The sequence below is a fragment of the Ziziphus jujuba genome, chromosome 1 (genome assembly GCF_031755915.1).
Source record: "Ziziphus jujuba cultivar Dongzao chromosome 1, ASM3175591v1".
Lineage (NCBI taxonomy): Eukaryota > Viridiplantae > Streptophyta > Magnoliopsida > Rosales > Rhamnaceae > Ziziphus > Ziziphus jujuba.
Window position 1 is genome coordinate 20,136,654 of NC_083379.1, and position 9,469 is coordinate 20,146,122.

Below are 9,469 nucleotides of genomic sequence, written 5' to 3' on the forward strand. Positions count from 1 at the left end.
TGCCATAAGCGAGGTCATTAACATTAATCCATATTTGACCAAATTACGAAAATGCCATTCACTTGCCCAAAATTTTAAAAAAAAACCAAAAAAAATGGCTCGAAGCTCTAAATTATTAAAAAAAAAATCTTAAGTCTAAAGGATAAACACAAACATTTAACCTCTCTACAAATGGCCTAGAACTGAAATTCCTTATTTTTTATATTTTATAAACACAAATAAATAGGAATATTAGTGCAGGAACCAAAAGAAGTAAAATAATATAATTCTAATGTGAAAAAAAAAGTAGTTGATTCGTAGGGGCCGCGCCGAATGCAGACCCAAAAACACATGCATGGAATTATATAGTAAACGGGAATTCCACCTCAGCATTCATAAGGTCTTTTGTACTCAGTCATGCTGATGCATATGGAGAAGGAAGTTTGCTTACCACTTTCTTTGTTCTCACTAATAGTAATACAATAATACTTTTATATTTACCAAAAACAAAACTAATAATACTATTATTATTTAAATAAACTAATTTAATAAAAGAAAAAGGCATGTGCGACAACATGATATTAGGTATGAAACACTTGAGGATGAAGCAAATGAAAAGAAACCTTCGTTTTCTAACATTTTGTGGGTTTGAAAATAGCAAAAACCTCATTTATATTTTATGATGCATTTCATAAGACTAACATTATTTTATATAGAGGAGGGGCTTATTAAAAGTGTATATCTCTACATTTAAACGCCTACAAAATTATAAAAACAAATTAAAGATATGCCAACCCAAGCAATTTCTGAGAATTGATGAATCTTATTAGAAGATTCATTCTTTTTCTTTTCAGCCAAAAAAAAAATATATATATATCAATTATGAAACCTTAAAAATAAACAACCCACTAAATTATGATAGATTCCGGCTTGCAGACGGCCGACCTTCTTTCCACTATTATTTCTTTCTTTATTTTATATAATGATTTGTATTCATGATCATTGAGTGAGGGTCAATAATGGATGTTTACTTTTCTACATTGGATATATAATTTTAGACAGAAAATTAACATATCAATAGGGAGAGATTTGTTGTGGTTTTATTTGTCTTCATTACTAGCAATTAAAATATCTTATATAATAGCTAGCGATACCGCCTTATAATTGTCATTTATCAAGTGTCAACTATTCATTGACAGGTTAGAGAATAGATATAAAAAAATTATCAATTGAATTTTTTTTTTTTTTTTAACTGAGAATTCATTAACTGATTATGTTTAAAACTAAAAATTTACATGAAATAATGAATATATGTGTCCGTCTATAAACACACCCTACTCATGACAAAGGCTAACATGATATATATTTTTCCTGAAGAGGAGATACAACATATATTTTGCAAATTCATGAGAGAACTTCTAATCATACGAAGTTTTTTTTTTTTTTTAATTCATTAAAAGCAAAGAAAAAATGATAATGATAATAATAACTATAATAATTTACAGTGGGGAAATTAAGTTTTTTTTTTTAATTTTTTATTTTTTTGAATAGGTGAGAGTTAATTTTACAAATGAAAAAAAAAAAAAAGTAGTGTCTTGTAATAAAAATTAATTTTTAAGATCACAAAGAGATGCCATTTTAAAATTTTTTGTTTTAAAAAAATTTACTATATTTCAAAATTTTATTTAGGATTATTTTTTTGTTTAACTCCCCTTGAATTTTATTATTTTTTTGCACAGAAAATTTTTTATTATATGCTTTCAGTTTTATTGTTATTTTAATAGTTAAAAGTTAAAATTTTATTTTTATAATATTATTTAATTATAAAATATAAATTTTTAAGTTCCTTTTAACATTGAACTATTAAAATTAATAAATAAAAAATGATAAAAATTGATAGATTGATCTATTTTAATATATATAGAAAACTAAATAGTGGTCAATGATATTTTTTAAAAATATAAGCGCTAAGTGAATACTGATAAAATTAAAAAGGTGTAAATAAAATTTACCTTATTTTACACTTTGCCTTCAAATTGGAAACCTTTCAAATCGTCTACTCAACTATTACTTTTTATCATTTTTATCTAATTATGCAATTTTTCTTGAAAAATTTGCCAAAATTAATGACACACATTGTTCAAAGTAATCATTCTAATCTATTTATGCAATTTTTCATAATAAAATTGGCAATATTAGTCATATACACAGTTCAAAAATTAAAAAAAAAGAAGAAGAAAAGAATCTTAAAACAGAGTTACACTAATTTTATATGTTAATCAAATTTGTCTAACAAAATACATATTTGGACTTATCTGACATCAAAATAATAGCTTAAGAAATGGGGCAAATTGCAAAAAAGTTGTCTCCGAGGTGTATGCCTCCTTTTGATTAAAAAAAAAAAAAATGTAAGAAGCTGCCTGGTAAAAGGTAAAATATAGTTGTCACTTTTGCTTAAAGTTCACTTTTATCCTACAGAATAAAAAGTAGTAAAAAATACCCAAAAAATGGATTTTTTTCCTTTCGACAACCCACTTGATACAGTATATATATTCCTTTGCGTCATATTAAATATGCCAACTAATCTATTAAGATAATATGATATGATATATTTTTATTTTATCGGTAAAAAATTTAATATATTTTAAATATAAATAAGTAAACTTTTTAAATGATAATTAAAATTAAATCTAAATTAATAATATATTAATTCTAACCAGTTGATAAATTTGATGATAAATTATTTTTTTATTATTTTAATTTAAATTAAAGGTTGTGCAACAAAAATGCATATTGATAGAGGTTCGCTTCCAAAAATAAAATGTGGAATTATAGAGGTGGGCAGGAAAGTTGGAGGGAGTGTAAGAACATATGTAATGGTTTCATAAATTACAATTTATCTTGTATAAAGGTTGAAAGAGCTTATAATTTATGTTGTATAAATATTTAATTTTGAAATCAATTTTCAATGGTTATGTTTAAATTTCAATTAATTAATAATATATATATTTATTTAATTTTTAAATAAAATAAAATAATTAATAATATATATCTTTGTATTTTTCACTTTAAAATATATATTTTTAATAAATATTATTTTGCTGAATTACATAATCAATCTCACCGAGTATTGTTAATAATATTTATTTAATTTTTTACTGTATGAAATTCATAGAATATTTAAACAAGGTTATTAAAAAGATTGTTTTAAATATATGTGAATATTTTTATTATGATAAACAAAATTTATCAATTTATAAAATTACTGAAGTGTTCTAGTTAAGGAATGAAATTTTCGATGAGGCGGGTTCCAATTGTAGCTAAAAAGTTTTTTTTTTTTTTCTTTTTTTGGAATAAAAATAAAAAGTAGGTGCACATGCATACGTCGGTCCCAACTGCAAATGTTGGTGAGGTCACACTTAAGTCACCCACGGGAGGTTGGGTATGGCTCCCTTGCCTCCAATTCGCCTGCCTCGCTGTCCCTATCCTATCAACTCCTTCCACGACACTGCTTCCAAGGCTACGCCCTTTTTTTTAAAAAAGAAAAAAAATAAAAAAATTTTTAGTCAATTTAAATATTTTTATTCCAATGTTGAAGTTGAAGTAGTCGTCCCTGCATCCTTAAATATTGTCATTTATGTGGAATTAAAAATAAATAATTCAATTTTTTTGGTCCACTGTATGAAAATATATTGAGCTTTGGTTTTAACATTTTATATCTCATTCAACTTTAAATCTTATTAAAAGTTACATGGATCCAAGATGTATTATAAATTACACGTTTTCAAATAAATGTGCATTTTTAAATTCTTATAACATTATTTATTAAATAATATATATATATTTTACCATTTATAATAATTTTCCTTTTGAATTTATGATTTCATGAATATTATGCATAAATAGTTTTACAATTGAAGCAATTTCACTTGACTATAATATTTATATATCTATATATTTAAATATTTTTGCAATAGTATTTGTTTCTGTATAAATACACATATCCAAATTAAATTGACGAGTACATAAGGCAAATTTTACCTAAGAAAGCGTACACAAGCCAAAGGTTACATGCCCAATTTTTGTCCCATAGGATGCATTGACAATTTTGATATGATACGTACACCAGATAGATTTGTATTATGTCCAAAAATGAATAAATAAACAAAAACATGACAATTATGTATCTACTTGAAATTAAATTAATTGTCACTGAATGAGATATTAAAATTATCCATTACTTTGGCCTCTGTACAGCACAATTAACATGTATTATTTTTATCGGTATTTTATGATCACTACTTATTATCTATAGGATCCATTGATGATATAATAAGTGGTAGTTAACTACTTCAGCCAAAAAAAGGGGAAAAAAAAAGAAAGAAGAAAAAAAAGATGGTAGGTAACTACATTTAATTTGTATTTCTTTTTAATATTGAAAACCTAATATATATGAAAAAGTGAATTTTTAAATAAATTGTTACATAAGTTGTAAATCTAATTCATAATAGTTAATAAAGATGGGTAACTTTTGTTTTTTTTTTCCATTGTACATAACATTTGTTCTTTTTGACTTTAAAGGTAAAAGAGATTTGATCTTTTGATCATCATATCGTAAAAAAACAATAGTTTTTATCATTGACAGTATTCCAAAGAACATTTAAAGAGAACGCCTTTGTTAGAGTCAAGATTTTAAATTTTTTGTTTTTATTTTTTCTGAATGTTTATTTATTTGTCGTATATCTTTAGCATTTTCTTCAATACATATTCATATTGTTGAGAAACTGCCATAAAATGGTCGAGGAAACATATACAATGATAATGACCCAATTTTTAGGTACATAAAATTGGACTGTTCACATAGATAATTTCATCTAAGTTGGCAAATTATAGATGTGTAGATTTGAATGCATCCACATGTGGCTGTCCGTTACTGCTCACAATTTTGTGAACGTGTTAGATATGTTGGTCGAACCTAGCTAAGAAACAAAAACGAGGAAAACAACATTGTGTTTTAGATGTGGCCGAGATTCAATGCTAAGCCTTTATGACTAGCCGTGCAGGTTTAGTGTTTATCATAATTATCACATACCTTGACAAAATATCTCAAATCAAGACATATATGTTTGTCCTTTTTGGTCCCTATCTAGCGTATCTACGTAGCATCCTCTGTAATTTTTATTCTACTCTATATGCATTATATTATATGTGTAATGCATGGAGTCTCTAGAGGCTTCAAATTTCATCATTTTTAACGTATTGATTTGCATGTATGCTGGCTCTTGAGACTGTCAAATACACAATCACTAGAGATTTCAAGATTAATTGTAATTTTAGTACCCTCTATTGGATTGTATTTTCAGTTTGCAAATTTAACAATGTTACATTTTAAATTTTTAAATTTCAATTAGTTGCATTTTCAATTTAATTGAATCTTTTGATAAAGGATTTTTAGTGTACTATTTAAATATATTAAAATGTAAATTTAAAATTTAATTCACCACAAATTAAAATTAGATGTGTTTAGATTGCAACTAATTGAGTTTTACTATTGGTTACATGGAATGAAGCCGTGGATTACTATTAGCTAAAAAATCCAATAGAATTAAAATGTAACTAATTGAAAATTTTGAGAGTTTAATTAAATTGTAATATTTTAAATTCGAAGATCAAAATGTTTATTTATTTATTTATTTTTTAAAATAAACTTGAAAAATCAAAAGTACAACTTTACCAAATCCTATATTTTGTCATTTATATATTAGATTTTTATTATTGAAATTTGGATTTCTTTGTTTTAATAATAATTAAGAGTTATTCAATTAAGAATCATCAATTATATGGTAGTTATAAATCTGTGATTAAAATCTTGGTAGCCATAAATTTCTGCAATTTTAGTGAGAAAAATTTAATTTTAAATAATAAATTTGTGATAAATTTAGAAGTTCTTGCTAGAATTTTGAGACCCCAAAGAAACTTTTTTCGCACCAAGTATTGCAGGAAAAGCTCATGAATAGCAAAAAGTGTTCGATAAATTGAATTATTTGATTTTGGCCCTGGGAGAGAGGTTTTGGATTTTTCTCTTTGGGATAATGCAGCGTTGGTGCACATATATGCATTATCCTTTTTAGCGTTCTAGGGATTGAAAAATCTACATTATAAGAACTACCAAACGGGAAAGATATTAAATGGAAGTTTTGTGAGCTTTTATTTTTTAAAATTTTATAAGACAAGGTGAAAATATTTAATTAAATATAATTATCTACTAAACACATTTTACCCAATGGCTACGGGAGCGAAAGGATCATTTCTCTGACGCTTTTTTTTTTTTTTTCCCCAATACATATTAATTTATTATACAATTTTTTTTTTTTAACTTTTTTCTGTAAATATCTGTTTAAAATTTTTGAATCTTCCAATTGCTTATCTCCATGAGAAAGGAAGGAACCATTTAAAATCTTTTAGCATTTACAGTAAGAGAACCCATTAATATATAACTAAGTTCAGATATAATCATTCAAACAGTGAATATAACTAATTGCCAAAAAAAGGTAAATAAATATAACTGAATAAAATAAAATAATTTATTTCTTTTAAATCAACTTCATCTCATCTACCCTTTATCATTACCAAAATGTCTTTTTAGTGGTTGTGTTTATGAATAAGGCTTTGTCAATACTCTTTCATGTCCTAAAACACCACCTCCAGCCTCCATTTTTTTTTTTTTTCTTGATAAACCTCCATTTTTTTTTTATCTTGGTAAACCTCCATCCATTTTTCTCTTTTGATAAATCTCCAGTCACACCAGATGTCTAATATATATGCCATAAATTAATTCTATGAGACTTCTGCTTTGGTTTTATGTATGAACACATGACATAACAATGTATTTGCATTCCATAGTTTGCATCATGATCATGTATATATATATTATAGTATATATCTATGCTTTAGTTAAAAAATAACCTTCAAAATTATAAGCTTATATTAATTTGACCCTCATCCAATTACCCCATGCACTTCAATTGGGTGGCCAAGAGGAATATAGTAGATTAATTTATACTTGTGTTTTTCCAAATCAACTCGATATGATCAGAGATAAGGTTGCAACGTGAACCAATTCAGCCTTCCAACTATCCTGTATATTATATTTAAGGGCTGTACTATTTTTCAAATATATATTTTTTCAAATTAATATTTGTCAAAGCGTTTGATAAGTTATCCTACTTCCTAAATGAAATTAATTAAACGACGCATAACTACTTCACATCAAATGAATTTCCAAACTATTTAATTATGAATAAACATCAATTTATAGCTAGATTAAAAAAAGGGTTAATTACAATTTCATAGCCTCTAGGTTTGGGGAATTGTATTTTTCCAGTTTAAATGTTCCAATTTAGACCATAAGTTTTTGTTGCATTTTATTGCAATCAAAATTTTTTTGGCAAAGAATGATTAACATGATGTTTAAATTGGAGGGTATTAAAATTCCAAAAGAAAAAAAAAATATTAAAATGGAAATTTCATGAACTAAAAAAATTTAAATTGCAACAAAATTAAATTAAAGGACTTAAATTATAATAAATTATATTTTAATATTCATAAAGTGAAATGGAATCATTAATCATTATTAATCCCATGGGCGGACCCAAATAGGGCTCGAGGGAGCATGTTCCACCCGGCCCCCCACTTCGTTCTACTCCCACGTCCCGAACTCGGCTTTATAGTTTTTTCTTCTTTATTTATCAATATTTTTTTTTTCTTTCTACTTTTTGTTAGTTTTAAACTTTTAATACATTATTTTCATAGTTATCTTATTTTTATTCATCTCTTATTTATCTATAATACTTATCTTCTAATTTTAGACAATATAATAGCTGATAATTTTAAATTTTAAAATAATGATTATGTAATATTACCATAATTAATACAATTAAATTATATAACTAAAACAAAGACTACACTTATATATAAAATCATATTTATTTAAAATGACTATTTTATGTTTTTCTAATTATAGAATTGCATATTCTATTTTTTAATTTCTAGTTTTGTGGTTATTTTTGTACTTCTCCATTTATTTAGGTTAATTAATTTCTAACAGTATCTAAAGCAATATTCTTTTTTTTTTTTTTCCTCTAAGGTTGAATTATTTTTTTAATGTCAATCCATAATGTTTTATGGTGAATGTCAAATCAATATCAAAATGTTGAAATCATATTGTTCTAAAAAGTTGAAGCTTACTCAATTTATTAAAAATTTAATTAGTTGGGCTAGCTAAAATAAAAAGAATTATATATATATATATATATATATGTATGTATATGTCCAAATAAATTCTAAAACAACAAAGAAAGGTGTCATTATATTATATAATGGTGCTCCTTGAAAATAAATGTTTGTTTGATAGAATTTTTTTAGGATTAAAAGTTCTACTTAAATGTTAAAAGCTTTTTTGTTAAAAAATAAAAATGTTTGACAAAGATCAACAAGCATTAATTGATAAAAAAAAATAACTTTTTAAAGTTGATTTTAGAGAATCCAAATTTTATATTTTTTAAAATTTTTTTTAATTTATATGGAAACTAAATAAACATTTAATGCAGTTTTTTTATTTATAACTAAATGCTTATTAGTTTTTAATAAAAATTATATTTTAAAAATATTTACTATATAAAATTTTACAGATTAAAACTCTATTTTCATCGACTATACCAAACGAAAATTAATTTTTGCATCCATATAGTTTTTGCTTTTTTAGAATGTTTAGTGAAAAATCTACTTTTTATGAATTTTGATTTAAATTTTTTTTGAATGTAAAAATAATTTAGCAACTAAATCAACATGTATCACCAAATAATAATATTTATTTTTTTTTGTAATATTTAAATTTTCTTTTGCTAAAATAAAAAAACTAGGGTAAATGTCCTTGTTTTTTTTTTTTTTTTTGGACACAAGGGTAAATGTACTTGAAACACTTATATTTGTCTATTTTGTAAGAAAAAATAAAAAAGAAAAAGAGTCAATACAGTTGGGATAAATGGAGAAATAAATAAAGCGCGTGCGTTGTAAGAATTTAAGAAGTAGGCGTTACGTGAGTGCATGAGTCATGACCCAAGGCGGGCCATGCATGGAATATTCACAGACCTCGGCGATGTACCGAAGCTCCCCCACTCTCGCCGACTATGCAAATCCATATACTCACTCTCTCCGTCAACCTAAACCCACGTGGGGCATTTTCGTAAAACAACCCACACGTCCAAACAAGAGTCAAACTCCATACGAGTTTACCAAAATACCCTGCATTGTTTGCTCTCTCACATGGGGAGCGCAAGTATGGGACTTTTCGGATAAAATGGAATTTTGACGTAATGCCAAACAGGACGACGACGACACCTGAGTATGAGAGAGAATAAAATTAAACAAAGAAAAATAAAAAGAAAAAAGAAAAAAGAAAAAGAAAGAGGGGACAATACAAGAAAGTTAG